We start from the raw sequence: 18,076 nt of genomic DNA on the forward strand, positions 1-18,076 counted from the left end.
CTCCCCATAACCCTTGACTCCACTGTAGCTCAAATATATGTCTGTCTCCACCTTGAATATATTCAATGACTCCGCCTCCACAGCTCTCTGGGGTAGAGGATTCCAAAGATTCACGACATTCTGAGAGAAGAAATTCCTCCTCATCTCCGTTTTAAATGGTCGACCGGATATCCTGAAGCTTTGCCCCCTAGTTGTAGATTCCCCCAGGAGGGGAAACATCCTCCCTGCATCTATCCTGTCAAGCACCCTCAGAATCCTATACAGAGAGAGACAGGGACAAAGAGGGAGACAAAGATAGACATACAGAGCAAGACACTCAGTTTGACGTCTTGCAGAGTGGTCCGAGGGATAAGGAACTTCAGCTATGTTGAGAGTTTGTGTTTGTTTTCTTCAGACGGTTAAGAGGAAATTTAATAAGAGGCTTTCAAAATTACAAGGGGATTTGTTTGAGGTAATAAGGAGAAACGCTTGCCAGTGGCAGGTATGACGGTAACCAGAGTAGACCAATTGAAGATAACAGAATCAGTATGGGGAGAATTGTATTACGCAGCAAGGGCTCAGGCCTACTGAATATCTTACTGCTTAGAAATGTTATCACGGCCCAACTCTCTCTCACTAAAGTCTTGCACACGTTGCTAACTTTCAAATGTTGCATTCTTCACACTGGCGTTGAGTTGATTGATAGCCGTGCTGTGATAAGCTATGTTTGTTAGGGGGGTGCAGCCTACAAGAAAATACATGGAAGCTTGATAATAACCGTGACTGTTGTGACACTGTCAGCTGCAGTTAAATGTGGGCATGAACACGTTTAAATTGTCTCGTTCCAAATGTAATTTCCTGCTGACTTTGAAACAGCCGGCATTTTACAGAAGGCAAGGAAGTGCATTGTGTACCTGTTGAGGCAGCAGCAGTGTTGAAATTGCAAAGGTTGATCAGGAGCAGGCATTGCTTCGCGCGGGTGCATTGATTGGAGGCATTTCAAAAGCCTCAAAACGCACTGTTCCCTAACCGGGAATCGAACCCGGGCCGCGGCGGTGAAAGCGCCGAATCTTAACCACTAGACCACCAGGTAAGCTGCAAAAAACGGCCTGCCAGCAAGCAGAGCAACGCAGACTTTCCTCCTTGCTGCTTTGAAATTCAGATCACTTTCACGCCAGGCAAACTTTTCGGACAAGATGACATCTTTTAGACGAGAACACAAAGGACATGTTCACTAAACCACAGCATCAAGTGCGGGAAGGCGTCCATTTGCCATATATTTCCTTCTATGCTTTTCTCAGAGGCATAAAGTCAGAGAGAAGCCGTCGGGGAAGTGAAAACTGAACATCATAATATCCACGACATTGTCGAGGAAATGGTTATGCAGTGCTTGAGACAAAGCAGCAAACACACACAAAATACCCGTATGTGCTCTCTTTGTGTGGGTATGTCTCAGATATCCATCTCAGTGTCATGCATTCATGGAGGCTGGCAGCACGGTGGGAGGCCATTCGGCCAATCGTGCCTGTGCTGTCTCTTTGAAAGAGCAGTCGTGCTTTCTCCCGCTGTTATCTCATTTTCTCTCTCCCTCCTCAGTGCCCCACACAACAGGCAAACAGAAGGAGAACACTCTACTAACGAGGAACTGGTGCAGGGAGTTGTTATACATTTCGTCATGTACATATTTTAAAATTATTTTCGTTCATTTTGTTCTATTCAACTTTTCCCAGGATCTTTTTAAGGAGCTGCCCAAAGGTTTAAAATTGGGGATGTTAAAAATTCTCCCCGTCGGGGAATTGAACCCCGGTCTCCCGCGTGACAGGCGGGGATACTCACCACTATACTAACGAGGAACTGAAAAGTGCCGAATCTGTCAGAGCAAAAATCGACCTGTGAACAGAGGGACAGAGGCTGAAGGGACAGAAATAAGACTAAGAACAGAAGGAATAGGAGCAGGAGTGGGCCATTCGGCCCCTCGAGCCTGCCCCGCCATTCAATAAGATCATGGCTGATCAGTTCTTCTACTCAACGCCACTTTCCTGCCCGCTCCCCATAACCCTTGACTCCACTGTAGCTCAAATATATGTCTGTCTCCACCTTGAATATATTCAATGACTCCGCCTCCACAGCTCTCTGGGGTAGAGGATTCCAAAGATTCACGACATTCTGAGAGAAGAAATTCCTCCTCATCTCCGTTTTAAATGGTCGACCGGATATCCTGAAGCTTTGCCCCCTAGTTGTAGATTCCCCCAGGAGGGGAAACATCCTCCCTGCATCTATCCTGTCAAGCACCCTCAGAATCCTATACAGAAAGAGACAGGGACAAAGAGGGAGACAAAGATAGACATACAGAGCGAGACACTCAGTTTGACGTCTTGCAGAGTGGTCCGAGGGATAAGGAACTTCAGCTATGTTGAGAGTTTGTGTTTGTTTTCTTCAGACGGTTAAGAGGAAATTTAATAAGAGGCTTTCAAAATTACAAGGGGATTTGTTTGAGGTAATAAGGAGAAACGCTTGCCAGTGGCAGGTATGACGGTAACCAGAGTAGACCAATTGAAGATAACAGAATCAGTATGGGGAGAATTGTATTACGCAGCAAGGGCTCAGGCCTACTGAATATCTTACTGCTTAGAAATGTTATCACGGCCCAACTCTCTCTCACTAAAGTCTTGCACACGTTGCTAACTTTCAAATGTTGCATTCTTCACACTGGCGTTGAGTTGATTGATAGCCGTGCTGTGATAAGCTATGTTTGTTAGGGGGGTGCAGCCTACAAGAAAATACATGGAAGCTTGATAATAACCGTGACTGTTGTGACACTGTCAGCTGCAGTTAAATGTGGGCATGAACACGTTTAAATTGTCTCGTTCCAAATGTAATTTCCTGCTGACTTTGAAACAGCCGGCATTTTACAGAAGGCAAGGAAGTGCATTGTGTACCTGTTGAGGCAGCAGCAGTGTTGAAATTGCAAAGGTTGATCAGGAGCAGGCATTGCTTCGCGCGGGTGCATTGATTGGAGGCATTTCAAAAGCCTCAAAACGCACTGTTCCCTAACCGGGAATCGAACCCGGGCCGCGGCGGTGAAAGCGCCGAATCTTAACCACTAGACCACCAGGTAAGCTGCAAAAAACGGCCTGCCAGCAAGCAGAGCAACGCAGACTTTCCTCCTTGCTGCTTTGAAATTCAGATCACTTTCACGCCAGGCAAACTTTTCGGACAAGATGACATCTTTTAGACGAGAACACAAAGGACATGTTCACTAAACCACAGCATCAAGTGCGGGAAGGCGTCCATTTGCCATATATTTCCTTCTATGCTTTTCTCAGAGGCATAAAGTCAGAGAGAAGCCGTCGGGGAAGTGACAACTGAACATCATAATATCCACGACATTGTCGAGGAAATGGTTATGCAGTGCTTGAGACAAAGCAGCAAACACACACAAAATACCCGTATGTGCTCTCTTTGTGTGGGTATGTCTCAGATATCCATCTCAGTGTCATGCATTCATGGAGGCTGGTAGCACGGTGGGAGGCCATTCGGCCAATCGTGCCTGTGCTGTCTCTTTGAAAGAGCAGTCGTGCTTTCTCCCGCTGTTATCTCATTTTCTCTCTCCCTCCTCAGTGCCCCACACAACAGGCAAACAGAAGGAGAACACTCTACTAACGAGGAACTGGTGCAGGGAGTTGTTATACATTTCGTCATGTACATATTTTAAAATTATTTTCGTTCATTTTGTTCTATTCAACTTTTCCCAGGGTCTTTTTAAGGAGCTGCCCAAAGGTTTAAAATTGGGGATGTTAAAAATTCTCCCCGTCGGGGAATTGAACCCCGGTCTCCCGCGTGACAGGCGGGGATACTCACCACTATACTAACGAGGAACTGAAAAGTGCCGAATCTGTCAGAGCAAAAATCGACCTGTGAACAGAGGGACAGAGGCTGAAGGGACAGAAATAAGACTAAGAACAGAAGGAATAGGAGCAGGAGTGGGCCATTCGGCCCCTCGAGCCTGCCCCGCCATTCAATAAGATCATGGCTGATCAGTTCTTCTACTCAACGCCACTTTCCTGCCCGCTCCCCATAACCCTTGACTCCACTGTAGCTCAAATATATGTCTGTCTCCACCTTGAATATATTCAATGACTCCGCCTCCACAGCTCTCTGGGGTAGAGGATTCCAAAGATTCACGACATTCTGAGAGAAGAAATTCCTCCTCATCTCCGTTTTAAATGGTCGACCGGATATCCTGAAGCTTTGCCCCCTAGTTGTAGATTCCCCCAGGAGGGGAAACATCCTCCCTGCATCTATCCTGTCAAGCACCCTCAGAATCCTATACAGAGAGAGACAGGGACAAAGAGGGAGACAAAGATAGGCATACAGAGCGAGACACTCAGTTTGACGTCTTGCAGAGTGGTCCGAGGGATAAGGAGCTTCAGCTATGTTGAGAGTTTGTGATTGTTTTCTTCAGACGGTTAAGAGGAAATTTAATAAGAGGCTTTCAAAATTACAAGGGGATTTGTTTGAGGTAATAAGGAGAAACGCTTGCCAGTGGCAGGTATGACGGTAACCAGAGTAGACCAATTGAAGATAACAGAATCAGTATGGGGAGAATTGTATTACGCAGCAAGGGCTCAGGCCTACTGAATATCTTACTGCTTAGAAATGTTATCACGGCCCAACTCTCTCTCACTAAAGTCTTGCACACGTTGCTAACTTTCAAATGTTGCATTCTTCACACTGGCGTTGAGTTGATTGATAGCCGTGCTGTGATAAGCTATGTTTGTTAGGGGGGTGCAGCCTACAAGAAAATACATGGAAGCTTGATAATAACCGTGACTGTTGTGACACTGTCAGCTGCAGTTAAATGTGGGCATGAACACGTTTAAATTGTCTCGTTCCAAATGTAATTTCCTGCTGACTTTGAAACAGCCGGCATTTTACAGAAGGCAAGGAAGTGCATTGTGTACCTGTTGAGGCAGCAGCAGTGTTGAAATTGCAAAGGTTGATCAGGAGCAGGCATTGCTTCGCGCGGGTGCATTGATTGGAGGCATTTCAAAAGCCTCAAAACGCACTGTTCCCTAACCGGGAATCGAACCCGGGCCGCGGCGGTGAAAGCGCCGAATCTTAACCACTAGACCACCAGGTAAGCTGCAAAAAACGGCCTGCCAGCAAGCAGAGCAACGCAGACTTTCCTCCTTGCTGCTTTGAAATTCAGATCACTTTCACGCCAGGCAAACTTTTCGGACAAGATGACATCTTTTAGACGAGAACACAAAGGACATGTTCACTAAACCACAGCATCAAGTGCGGGAAGGCGTCCATTTGCCATATATTTCCTTCTATGCTTTTCTCAGAGGCATAAAGTCAGAGAGAAGCCGTCGGGGAAGTGACAACTGAACATCATAATATCCACGACATTGTCGAGGAAATGGTTATGCAGTGCTTGAGACAAAGCAGCAAACACACACAAAATACCCGTATGTGCTCTCTTTGTGTGGGTATGTCTCAGATATCCATCTCAGTGTCATGCATTCATGGAGGCTGGCAGCACGGTGGGAGGCCATTCGGCCAATCGTGCCTGTGCTGTCTCTTTGAAAGAGCAGTCGTGCTTTCTCCCGCTGTTATCTCATTTTCTCTCTCCCTCCTCAGTGCCCCACACAACAGGCAAACAGAAGGAGAACACTCTACTAACGAGGAACTGGTGCAGGGAGTTGTTATACATTTCGTCATGTACATATTTTAAAATTATTTTCGTTCATTTTGTTCTATTCAACTTTTCCCAGGATCTTTTTAAGGAGCTGCCCAAAGGTTTAAAATTGGGGATGTTAAAAATTCTCCCCGTCGGGGAATTGAACCCCGGTCTCCCGCGTGACAGGCGGGGATACTCACCACTATACTAACGAGGAACTGAAAAGTGCCGAATCTGTCAGAGCAAAAATCGACCTGTGAACAGAGGGACAGAGGCTGAAGGGACAGAAATAAGACTAAGAACAGAAGGAATAGGAGCAGGAGTGGGCCATTCGGCCCCTCGAGCCTGCCCCGCCATTCAATAAGATCATGGCTGATCAGTTCTTCTACTCAACGCCACTTTCCTGCCCGCTCCCCATAACCCTTGACTCCACTGTAGCTCAAATATATGTCTGTCTCCACCTTGAATATATTCAATGACTCCGCCTCCACAGCTCTCTGGGGTAGAGGATTCCAAAGATTCACGACATTCTGAGAGAAGAAATTCCTCCTCATCTCCGTTTTAAATGGTCGACCGGATATCCTGAAGCTTTGCCCCCTAGTTGTAGATTCCCCCAGGAGGGGAAACATCCTCCCTGCATCTATCCTGTCAAGCACCCTCAGAATCCTATACAGAAAGAGACAGGGACAAAGAGGGAGACAAAGATAGACATACAGAGCGAGACACTCAGTTTGACGTCTTGCAGAGTGGTCCGAGGGATAAGGAACTTCAGCTATGTTGAGAGTTTGTGTTTGTTTTCTTCAGACGGTTAAGAGGAAATTTAATAAGAGGCTTTCAAAATTACAAGGGGATTTGTTTGAGGTAATAAGGAGAAACGCTTGCCAGTGGCAGGTATGACGGTAACCAGAGTAGACCAATTGAAGATAACAGAATCAGTATGGGGAGAATTGTATTACGCAGCAAGGGCTCAGGCCTACTGAATATCTTACTGCTTAGAAATGTTATCACGGCCCAACTCTCTCTCACTAAAGTCTTGCACACGTTGCTAACTTTCAAATGTTGCATTCTTCACACTGGCGTTGAGTTGATTGATAGCCGTGCTGTGATAAGCTATGTTTGTTAGGGGGGTGCAGCCTACAAGAAAATACATGGAAGCTTGATAATAACCGTGACTGTTGTGACACTGTCAGCTGCAGTTAAATGTGGGCATGAACACGTTTAAATTGTCTCGTTCCAAATGTAATTTCCTGCTGACTTTGAAACAGCCGGCATTTTACAGAAGGCAAGGAAGTGCATTGTGTACCTGTTGAGGCAGCAGCAGTGTTGAAATTGCAAAGGTTGATCAGGAGCAGGCATTGCTTCGCGCGGGTGCATTGATTGGAGGCATTTCAAAAGCCTCAAAACGCACTGTTCCCTAACCGGGAATCGAACCCGGGCCGCGGCGGTGAAAGCGCCGAATCTTAACCACTAGACCACCAGGTAAGCTGCAAAAAACGGCCTGCCAGCAAGCAGAGCAACGCAGACTTTCCTCCTTGCTGCTTTGAAATTCAGATCACTTTCACGCCAGGCAAACTTTTCGGACAAGATGACATCTTTTAGACGAGAACACAAAGGACATGTTCACTAAACCACAGCATCAAGTGCGGGAAGGCGTCCATTTGCCATATATTTCCTTCTATGCTTTTCTCAGAGGCATAAAGTCAGAGAGAAGCCGTCGGGGAAGTGACAACTGAACATCATAATATCCACGACATTGTCGAGGAAATGGTTATGCAGTGCTTGAGACAAAGCAGCAAACACACACAAAATACCCGTATGTGCTCTCTTTGTGTGGGTATGTCTCAGATATCCATCTCAGTGTCATGCATTCATGGAGGCTGGTAGCACGGTGGGAGGCCATTCGGCCAATCGTGCCTGTGCTGTCTCTTTGAAAGAGCAGTCGTGCTTTCTCCCGCTGTTATCTCATTTTCTCTCTCCCTCCTCAGTGCCCCACACAACAGGCAAACAGAAGGAGAACACTCTACTAACGAGGAACTGGTGCAGGGAGTTGTTATACATTTCGTCATGTACATATTTTAAAATTATTTTCGTTCATTTTGTTCTATTCAACTTTTCCCAGGGTCTTTTTAAGGAGCTGCCCAAAGGTTTAAAATTGGGGATGTTAAAAATTCTCCCCGTCGGGGAATTGAACCCCGGTCTCCCGCGTGACAGGCGGGGATACTCACCACTATACTAACGAGGAACTGAAAGGTGCCGAATCTGTCAGAGCAAAAATCGACCTGTGAACAGAGGGACAGAGGCTGAAGGGACAGAAATAAGACTAAGAACAGAAGGAATAGGAGCAGGAGTGGGCCATTCGGCCCCTCGAGCCTGCCCCGCCATTCAATAAGATCATGGCTGATCAGTTCTTCTACTCAACGCCACTTTCCTGCCCGCTCCCCATAACCCTTGACTCCACTGTAGCTCAAATATATGTCTGTCTCCACCTTGAATATATTCAATGACTCCGCCTCCACAGCTCTCTGGGGTAGAGGATTCCAAAGATTCACGACATTCTGAGAGAAGAAATTCCTCCTCATCTCCGTTTTAAATGGTCGACCGGATATCCTGAAGCTTTGCCCCCTAGTTGTAGATTCCCCCAGGAGGGGAAACATCCTCCCTGCATCTATCCTGTCAAGCACCCTCAGAATCCTATACAGAGAGAGACAGGGACAAAGAGGGAGACAAAGATAGGCATACAGAGCGAGACACTCAGTTTGACGTCTTGCAGAGTGGTCCGAGGGATAAGGAGCTTCAGCTATGTTGAGAGTTTGTGATTGTTTTCTTCAGACGGTTAAGAGGAAATTTAATAAGAGGCTTTCAAAATTACAAGGGGATTTGTTTGAGGTAATAAGGAGAAACGCTTGCCAGTGGCAGGTATGACGGTAACCAGAGTAGACCAATTGAAGATAACAGAATCAGTATGGGGAGAATTGTATTACGCAGCAAGGGCTCAGGCCTACTGAATATCTTACTGCTTAGAAATGTTATCACGGCCCAACTCTCTCTCACTAAAGTCTTGCACACGTTGCTAACTTTCAAATGTTGCATTCTTCACACTGGCGTTGAGTTGATTGATAGCCGTGCTGTGATAAGCTATGTTTGTTAGGGGGGTGCAGCCTACAAGAAAATACATGGAAGCTTGATAATAACCGTGACTGTTGTGACACTGTCAGCTGCAGTTAAATGTGGGCATGAACACGTTTAAATTGTCTCGTTCCAAATGTAATTTCCTGCTGACTTTGAAACAGCCGGCATTTTACAGAAGGCAAGGAAGTGCATTGTGTACCTGTTGAGGCAGCAGCAGTGTTGAAATTGCAAAGGTTGATCAGGAGCAGGCATTGCTTCGCGCGGGTGCATTGATTGGAGGCATTTCAAAAGCCTCAAAACGCACTGTTCCCTAACCGGGAATCGAACCCGGGCCGCGGCGGTGAAAGCGCCGAATCTTAACCACTAGACCACCAGGTAAGCTGCAAAAAACGGCCTGCCAGCAAGCAGAGCAACGCAGACTTTCCTCCTTGCTGCTTTGAAATTCAGATCACTTTCACGCCAGGCAAACTTTTCGGACAAGATGACATCTTTTAGACGAGAACACAAAGGACATGTTCACTAAACCACAGCATCAAGTGCGGGAAGGCGTCCATTTGCCATATATTTCCTTCTATGCTTTTCTCAGAGGCATAAAGTCAGAGAGAAGCCGTCGGGGGAGTGACAACTGAACATCATAATATCCACGACATTGTCGAGGAAATGGTTATGCAGTGCTTGAGACAAAGCAGCAAACACACACAAAATACCCGTATGTGCTCTCTTTGTGTGGGTATGTCTCAGATATCCATCTCAGTGTCATGCATTCATGGAGGCTGGCAGCACGGTGGGAGGCCATTCGGCCAATCGTGCCTGTGCTGTCTCTTTGAAAGAGCAGTCGTGCTTTCTCCCGCTGTTATCTCATTTTCTCTCTCCCTCCTCAGTGCCCCACACAACAGGCAAACAGAAGGAGAACACTCTACTAACGAGGAACTGGTGCAGGGAGTTGTTATACATTTCGTCATGTACATATTTTAAAATTATTTTCGTTCATTTTGTTCTATTCAACTTTTCCCAGGATCTTTTTAAGGAGCTGCCCAAAGGTTTAAAATTGGGGATGTTAAAAATTCTCCCCGTCGGGGAATTGAACCCCGGTCTCCCGCGTGACAGGCGGGGATACTCACCACTATACTAACGAGGAACTGAAAAGTGCCGAATCTGTCAGAGCAAAAATCGACCTGTGAACAGAGGGACAGAGGCTGAAGGGACAGAAATAAGACTAAGAACAGAAGGAATAGGAGCAGGAGTGGGCCATTCGGCCCCTCGAGCCTGCCCCGCCATTCAATAAGATCATGGCTGATCAGTTCTTCTACTCAACGCCACTTTCCTGCCCGCTCCCCATAACCCTTGACTCCACTGTAGCTCAAATATATGTCTGTCTCCACCTTGAATATATTCAATGACTCCGCCTCCACAGCTCTCTGGGGTAGAGGATTCCAAAGATTCACGACATTCTGAGAGAAGAAATTCCTCCTCATCTCCGTTTTAAATGGTCGACCGGATATCCTGAAGCTTTGCCCCCTAGTTGTAGATTCCCCCAGGAGGGGAAACATCCTCCCTGCATCTATCCTGTCAAGCACCCTCAGAATCCTATACAGAAAGAGACAGGGACAAAGAGGGAGACAAAGATAGACATACAGAGCGAGACACTCAGTTTGACGTCTTGCAGAGTGGTCCGAGGGATAAGGAACTTCAGCTATGTTGAGAGTTTGTGTTTGTTTTCTTCAGACGGTTAAGAGGAAATTTAATAAGAGGCTTTCAAAATTACAAGGGGATTTGTTTGAGGTAATAAGGAGAAACGCTTGCCAGTGGCAGGTATGACGGTAACCAGAGTAGACCAATTGAAGATAACAGAATCAGTATGGGGAGAATTGTATTACGCAGCAAGGGCTCAGGCCTACTGAATATCTTACTGCTTAGAAATGTTATCACGGCCCAACTCTCTCTCACTAAAGTCTTGCACACGTTGCTAACTTTCAAATGTTGCATTCTTCACACTGGCGTTGAGTTGATTGATAGCCGTGCTGTGATAAGCTAAGTTTGTTAGGGGGGTGCAGCCTACAAGAAAATACATGGAAGCTTGATAATAACCGTGACTGTTGTGACACTGTCAGCTGCAGTTAAATGTGGGCATGAACACGTTTAAATTGTCTCGTTCCAAATGTAATTTCCTGCTGACTTTGAAACAGCCGGCGTTTTACAGAAGGCAAGGAAGTGCATTGTGTACCTGTTGAGGCAGCAGCAGTGTTGAAATTGCAAAGGTTGATCAGGAGCAGGCATTGCTTCGCGCGGGTGCATTGATTGGAGGCATTTCAAACAGCCTCAAAACGCACTGTTCCCTGACCGGGAATCGAACCCGGGCCGTGGTGGTGAAAGCGCTGATTCTTAACCACTAGACCACCAGGGAAGCTGCAAGAAGCTGCCTGCCAGCAAGCAGAGCAACGCAGACTTTCCTCCTTGCTGCTTTGAAATTCAGATCACTTTCACGCCAGGCAAACTTTGCGTACAAGATGACATCTTTTAGACGAGAACACAAAGGACATGTTCACTAAACCACAGCATCAAGTGCGGGAAGGCGTCCATTTGCCATATATTTCCTTCTATGCTTTTCTCAGAGACAGAGGCATAAAGTCAGAGAGAAGCCGTCGGGGAAGTGAAAACTGAACATCATAATATCCACGACATTGTCGAGGAAATGGTTATGCAGTGCTTGAGACAAAGCAGCAAACACACACAAAATACCCGTATGTGCTCTCTTTGTGTGGGTATGTCTCAGATATCCATCTCAGTGTCATGCATTCATGGAGGCTGGTAGCACGGTGGGAGGCCATTCGGCCAATCGTGCCTGTGCTGTCTCTTTGAAAGAGCAGTCGTGCTTTCTCCCGCTGTTATCTCATTTTCTCTCTCCCTCCTCAGTGGCCCACACAACAGGCAAACAGAAGGAGAACACTCTACTAACGAGGAACTGGTGCAGGGAGTTGTTATACATTTCGTCATGTACATATTTTAAAATTATTTTCGTTCATTTTGTTCTATTCAACTTTTCCCAGGGTCTTTTTAAGGAGCTGCCCAAAGGTTTAAAATTGGGGATGTTAAAAATTCTCCCCGTCGGGGAATTGAACCCCGGTCTCCCGCGTGACAGGCGGGGATACTCACCACTATACTAACGAGGAACTGAAAAGTGCCGAATCTGTCAGAGCAAAAATCGACCTGTGAACAGAGGGACAGAGGCTGAAGGGACAGAAATAAGACTAAGAACAGAAGGAATAGGAGCAGGAGTGGGCCATTCGGCCCCTCGAGCCTGCCCCGCCATTCAATAAGATCATGGCTGATCAGTTCTTCTACTCAACGCCACTTTCCTGCCCGCTCCCCATAACCCTTGACTCCACTGTAGCTCAAATATATGTCTGTCTCCACCTTGAATATATTCAATGACTCCGCCTCCACAGCTCTCTGGGGTAGAGGATTCCAAAGATTCACGACATTCTGAGAGAAGAAATTCCTCCTCATCTCCGTTTTAAATGGTCGACCGGATATCCTGAAGCTTTGCCCCCTAGTTGTAGATTCCCCCAGGAGGGGAAACATCCTCCCTGCATCTATCCTGTCAAGCACCCTCAGAATCCTATACAGAGAGAGACAGGGACAAAGAGGGAGACAAAGATAGACATACAGAGCGAGACACTCAGTTTGACGTCTTGCAGAGTGGTCCGAGGGATAAGGAACTTCAGCTATGTTGAGAGTTTGTGTTTGTTTTCTTCAGACGGTTAAGAGGAAATTTAATAAGAGGCTTTCAAAATTACAAGGGGATTTGTTTGAGGTAATAAGGAGAAACGCTTGCCAGTGGCAGGTATGACGGTAACCAGAGTAGACCAATTGAAGATAACAGAATCAGTATGGGGAGAATTGTATTACGCAGCAAGGGCTCAGGCCTACTGAATATCTTACTGCTTAGAAATGTTATCACGGCCCAACTCTCTCTCACTAAAGTCTTGCACACGTTGCTAACTTTCAAATGTTGCATTCTTCACACTGGCGTTGAGTTGATTGATAGCCGTGCTGTGATAAGCTAAGTTTGTTAGGGGGGTGCAGCCTACAAGAAAATACATGGAAGCTTGATAATAACCGTGACTGTTGTGACACTGTCAGCTGCAGTTAAATGTGGGCATGAACACGTTTAAATTGTCTCGTTCCAAATGTAATTTCCTGCTGACTTTGAAACAGCCGGCGTTTTACAGAAGGCAAGGAAGTGCATTGTGTACCTGTTGAGGCAGCAGCAGTGTTGAAATTGCAAAGGTTGATCAGGAGCAGGCATTGCTTCGCGCGGGTGCATTGATTGGAGGCATTTCAAACAGCCTCAAAACGCACTGTTCCCTGACCGGGAATCGAACCCGGGCCGTGGTGGTGAAAGCGCTGATTCTTAACCACTAGACCACCAGGGAAGCTGCAAGAAGCTGCCTGCCAGCAAGCAGAGCAACGCAGACTTTCCTCCTTGCTGCTTTGAAATTCAGATCACTTTCACGCCAGGCAAACTTTGCGTACAAGATGACATCTTTTAGACGAGAACACAAAGGACATGTTCACTAAACCACAGCATCAAGTGCGGGAAGGCGTCCATTTGCCATATATTTCCTTCTATGCTTTTCTCAGAGACAGAGGCATAAAGTCAGAGAGAAGCCGTCGGGGAAGTGAAAACTGAACATCATAATATCCACGACATTGTCGAGGAAATGGTTATGCAGTGCTTGAGACAAAGCAGCAAACACACACAAAATACCGTATGTGCTCTCTTTGTGTGGGTATGTCTCAGATATCCTTCTCAGTGTCATGCATTCATGGAGGCTGGCAGCACGGTGGGAGGCCATTCGGCCAATCGTGCCTGTGCTGTCTCTTTGAAAGAGCAGTCGTGCTTTCTCCCGCTGTTATCTCATTTTCTCTCTCCCTCCTCAGTGGCCCACACAACAGGCAAACAGAAGGAGAACACTCTACTAACGAGGAACTGGTGCAGGGAGTTGTTATACATTTCGTCATGTACATATTTTAAAATTATTTTCGTTCATTTTGTTCTATTCAACTTTTCCCAGGGTCTTTTTAAGGAGCTGCCCAAAGGTTTAAAATTGGGGATGTTAAAAATTCTCCCCGTCGGGGAATTGAACCCCGGTCTCCCGCGTGACAGGCGGGGATACTCACCACTATACTAACGAGGAACTGAAAAGTGCCGAATCTGTCAGAGCAAAAATCGACCTGTGAACAGAGGGACAGAGGCTGAAGGGACAGAAATAAGACTAAGAACAGAAGGAATAGGAGCAGGAGTGGGCCATTCGGCCCCTCGAGCCTGCCCCGCCATTCAATAAGATCATGGCTGATCAGTTCTTCTACTCAACGCCACTTTCCTGCCCGCTCCCCATAACCCTTGACTCCACTGTAGCTCAAATATATGTCTGTCTCCACCTTGAATATATTCAATGACTCCGCCTCCACAGCTCTCTGGGGTAGAGGATTCCAAAGATTCACGACATTCTGAGAGAAGAAATTCCTCCTCATCTCCGTTTTAAATGGTCGACCGGATATCCTGAAGCTTTGCCCCCTAGTTGTAGATTCCCCCAGGAGGGGAAACATCCTCCCTGCATCTATCCTGTCAAGCACCCTCAGAATCCTATACAGAGAGAGACAGGGACAAAGAGGGAGACAAAGATAGGCATACAGAGCGAGACACTCAGTTTGACGTCTTGCAGAGTGGTCCGAGGGATAAGGAGCTTCAGCTATGTTGAGAGTTTGTGATTGTTTTCTTCAGACGGTTAAGAGGAAATTTAATAAGAGGCTTTCAAAATTACAAGGGGATTTGTTTGAGGTAATAAGGAGAAACGCTTGCCAGTGGCAGGTATGACGGTAACCAGAGGAGACCAATTGAAGATAACAGAATCAGTATGGGGAGAATTGTATTACGCAGCAAGGGCTCAGGCCTACTGAATATCTTACTGCTTAGAAATGTTATCACGGCCCAACTCTCTCTCACTAAAGTCTTGCACACGTTGCTAACTTTCAAATGTTGCATTCTTCACACTGGCGTTGAGTTGATTGATAGCCGGGCTGTGATAAGCTAAGTTTGTTAGGGGGGTGCAGCCTACAAGAAAATACATGGAAGCTTGATAATAACCGTGACTGTTGTGACACTGTCAGCTGCAGTTAAATGTGGGCATGAACACGTTTAAATTGTCTCGTTCCAAATGTAATTTCCTGCTGACTTTGAAACAGCCGGCGTTTTACAGAAGGCAAGGAAGTGCATTGTGTACCTGTTGAGGCAGCAGCAGTGTTGAAATTGCAAAGGTTGATCAGGAGCAGGCATTGCTTCGCGCGGGTGCATTGATTGGAGGCATTTCAAACAGCCTCAAAACGCACTGTTCCCTGACCGGGAATCGAACCCGGGCCGTGGTGGTGAAAGCGCTGATTCTTAACCACTAGACCACCAGGGAAGCTGCAAGAAGCTGCCTGCCAGCAAGCAGAGCAACGCAGACTTTCCTCCTTGCTGCTTTGAAATTCAGATCACTTTCACGCCAGGCAAACTTTGCGTACAAGATGACATCTTTTAGACGAGAACACAAAGGACATGTTCACTAAACCACAGCATCAAGTGCGGGAAGGCGTCCATTTGCCATATATTTCCTTCTATGCTTTTCTCAGAGACAGAGGCATAAAGTCAGAGAGAAGCCGTCGGGGAAGTGAAAACTGAACATCATAATATCCACGACATTGTCGAGGAAATGGTTATGCAGTGCTTGAGACAAAGCAGCAAACACACACAAAATACCGTATGTGCTCTCTTTGTGTGGGTATGTCTCAGATATCCTTCTCAGTGTCATGCATTCATGGAGGCTGGCAGCACGGTGGGAGGCCATTCGGCCAATCGTGCCTGTGCTGTCTCTTTGAAAGAGCAGTCGTGCTTTCTCCCGCTGTTATCTCATTTTCTCTCTCCCTCCTCAGTGCCCCACACAACAGGCAAACAGAAGGAGAACACTCTACTAACGAGGAACTGGTGCAGGGAGTTGTTATACATTTCGTCATGTACATATTTTAAAATTATTTTCGTTCATTTTGTTCTATTCAACTTTTCCCAGGGTCTTTTTAAGGAGCTGCCCAAAGGTTTAAAATTGGGGATGTTAAAAATTCTCCCCGTCGGGGAATTGAACCCCGGTCTCCCGCGTGACAGGCGGGGATACTCACCACTATACTAACGAGGAACTGAAAAGTGCCGAATCTGTCAGAGCAAAAATCGACCTGTGAACAGAGGGACAGAGGCTGAAGGGACAGAAATAAGACTAAGAACAGAAGGAATAGGAGCAGGAGTGGGCCATTCGGCCCCTCGAGCCTGCCCCGCCATTCAATAAGATCATGGCTGATCAGTTCTTCTACTCAACGCCACTTTCCTGCCCGCTCCCCATAACCCTTGACTCCACTGTAGCTCAAATATATGTCTGTCTCCACCTTGAATATATTCAATGACTCCGCCTCCACAGCTCTCTGGGGCAGAGGATTCCAAAGATTCACGACATTCTGAGAGAAGAAATTCCTCCCCATCTCCGTTTTAAATGGTCGACCGGATATCCTGAAGCTTTGCCCCCTAGTTGTAGATTCCCCCAGGAGGGGAAACATCCTCCCTGCATCTATCCTGTCAAGCACCCTCAGAATCCTATACAGAGAGAGACAGGGACAAAGAGGGAGACAAAGATAGGCATACAGAGCGAGACACTCAGTTTGACGTCTTGCAGAGTGGTCCGAGGGATAAGGAGCTTCAGCTATGTTGAGAGTTTGTGATTGTTTTCTTCAGACGGTTAGGAGGAAATTTAATATGGGGGAATTGTTATACAGTTCTTCTTATGCCAGTACATATTTTAAATTATTTTAGTTCATTTTGTCCTGTTCAACTTCTCCCAGGAGCATTTTAAGGAGCTGCCCAAAGAATTAAATTTGGGGGATGAACCCCTGTCTCCACATTACAGGCAGGGATACTCACCGTTATACTAACGAGGATCTAAAACATACCGAATCTGTCAGAGCAAAAATCGACCTGTGAACAGAGGGACAAAGAGGCAGAAGGGACAGAGATAAGAATAAGAACAGAAGAAATTGTAGCAGGGGTGTGCCATTCGTCTCGTCGCGCCTGCCCCGCCATTCAATAAGGTCATGGCTGATCAGATCTTCGAATCAACGCCACTTTTCCGCCCACTCCACATAACCCGTGACTCCACTGTATCTCAAGCATATGTCTGTCTCCGCCTTGATTATATTCAATGACTCCGCCTGCACAGCTCTCTGGGGTAGAGGATTCCAAAGTTTCACTACACTCTGAGAGAAGAAATTCCTCCTCATCTCTGTTTTAATTGGGCGACCACTGATTCTGAGCTCTGCCCCCAAGTTATCGATTCCCCCAGGAGGAGAAATATCCTCCCTGCATCTATCCTGTCAAGCATCCTCAGAATCCTATACAGAGAGAGACAGGGACAAAGAGGTAGACAAAAATAGACATACAGAGCGAGACCCTCAGTTTGACGTCTTGCTGATTGGCCCGAGATTTAAGGGACTTTAGTTATGTTGAGAGTCTGGGATTGTTTTCCTCAGAAGTTAAGAGGAAATTTAATAAGAGGCCTTCAAAATTACAAGGGGATTAGATAGAGGCAATAAGGAGAAACGCTTGCCAGTGGCAGGAGTGACGGTAACCAGAGGACACCGATTGAAGATAACCAGCAAAATAATCAGTATGGGGAGAATTGGCTTACACAGCAAGGGCTCAGGCGTAATGTTTTTCTTACTGCTCAGGATAAGTTATCATGACAGGCGGGGATACTCACCACTATGCTAGCGAGGAACTGAAAGATGCAGAATCTGTCAGAGCAATAATCGACCTGGGAACAGAGGGACAAAGTGGCAGAAGGGACAGAAATAAAAATAAGTACAGAAGAAATTGGAGCAGGAGTATGCCATTCGGACACTCCAGCATGCCCCGCCATTCAATAAGATCATGGCTGATCAGATCTTCGGCTCAACGTCCGCACCCCATAACCCTTGACTCCCTCAACATTGGCTAACAAGGGAAATTAATGATAGCATAAGTTCCAAGGAGAGGACATATCAATTGGACAGATAAAGCAGCAAACAAAAGAACATAAGAAATAGGAGCAGGAGTAGGCTAATCGGCCCCTCGAGCCTGCTCCAGCATTCAATAGATCATGGCTGATCTGATCCTAACCTCAAATCTACTGTTACTCTACATCCCTCCCGAACCCATGTGAT

General features: G+C 46.5%; 8 non-coding genes across 8 annotated transcripts; all 8 read right to left on the reverse strand.

Moving 5' to 3' along the window:
- Positions 1-1,760: 1,760 nt before the first annotated feature.
- trnad-guc (transfer RNA aspartic acid (anticodon GUC)) lies at positions 1,761-1,832 on the reverse strand. The gene has a single exon. It is a non-coding gene; the product is annotated as a tRNA-Asp (tRNA).
- Positions 1,833-3,785: 1,953 nt separating this feature from the next.
- On the reverse strand, positions 3,786-3,857 carry trnad-guc (transfer RNA aspartic acid (anticodon GUC)). Its single transcript has one exon. It is a non-coding gene; the product is annotated as a tRNA-Asp (tRNA).
- Positions 3,858-5,810: 1,953 nt separating this feature from the next.
- Positions 5,811-5,882, reverse strand: trnad-guc (transfer RNA aspartic acid (anticodon GUC)). Its single transcript has one exon. It is a non-coding gene; the product is annotated as a tRNA-Asp (tRNA).
- A 1,953-nt stretch (positions 5,883-7,835) lies between these two features.
- trnad-guc (transfer RNA aspartic acid (anticodon GUC)) lies at positions 7,836-7,907 on the reverse strand. Its single transcript has one exon. It is a non-coding gene; the product is annotated as a tRNA-Asp (tRNA).
- A 1,953-nt stretch (positions 7,908-9,860) lies between these two features.
- trnad-guc (transfer RNA aspartic acid (anticodon GUC)) lies at positions 9,861-9,932 on the reverse strand. The gene has a single exon. It is a non-coding gene; the product is annotated as a tRNA-Asp (tRNA).
- Positions 9,933-11,892: 1,960 nt separating this feature from the next.
- trnad-guc (transfer RNA aspartic acid (anticodon GUC)) lies at positions 11,893-11,964 on the reverse strand. Its single transcript has one exon. It is a non-coding gene; the product is annotated as a tRNA-Asp (tRNA).
- Positions 11,965-13,923: 1,959 nt separating this feature from the next.
- Positions 13,924-13,995, reverse strand: trnad-guc (transfer RNA aspartic acid (anticodon GUC)). The gene has a single exon. It is a non-coding gene; the product is annotated as a tRNA-Asp (tRNA).
- A 1,959-nt stretch (positions 13,996-15,954) lies between these two features.
- Positions 15,955-16,026, reverse strand: trnad-guc (transfer RNA aspartic acid (anticodon GUC)). Its single transcript has one exon. It is a non-coding gene; the product is annotated as a tRNA-Asp (tRNA).
- Between the last annotated feature and the right edge of the window lie 2,050 nt (positions 16,027-18,076).

The sequence above is a fragment of the Somniosus microcephalus genome, unplaced genomic scaffold, assembly GCF_052327205.1.
Source record: "Somniosus microcephalus isolate GS21.2 unplaced genomic scaffold, FLI_Smic_1.0 unresolved_chr5, whole genome shotgun sequence".
NCBI lineage: Eukaryota > Metazoa > Chordata > Chondrichthyes > Squaliformes > Somniosidae > Somniosus > Somniosus microcephalus.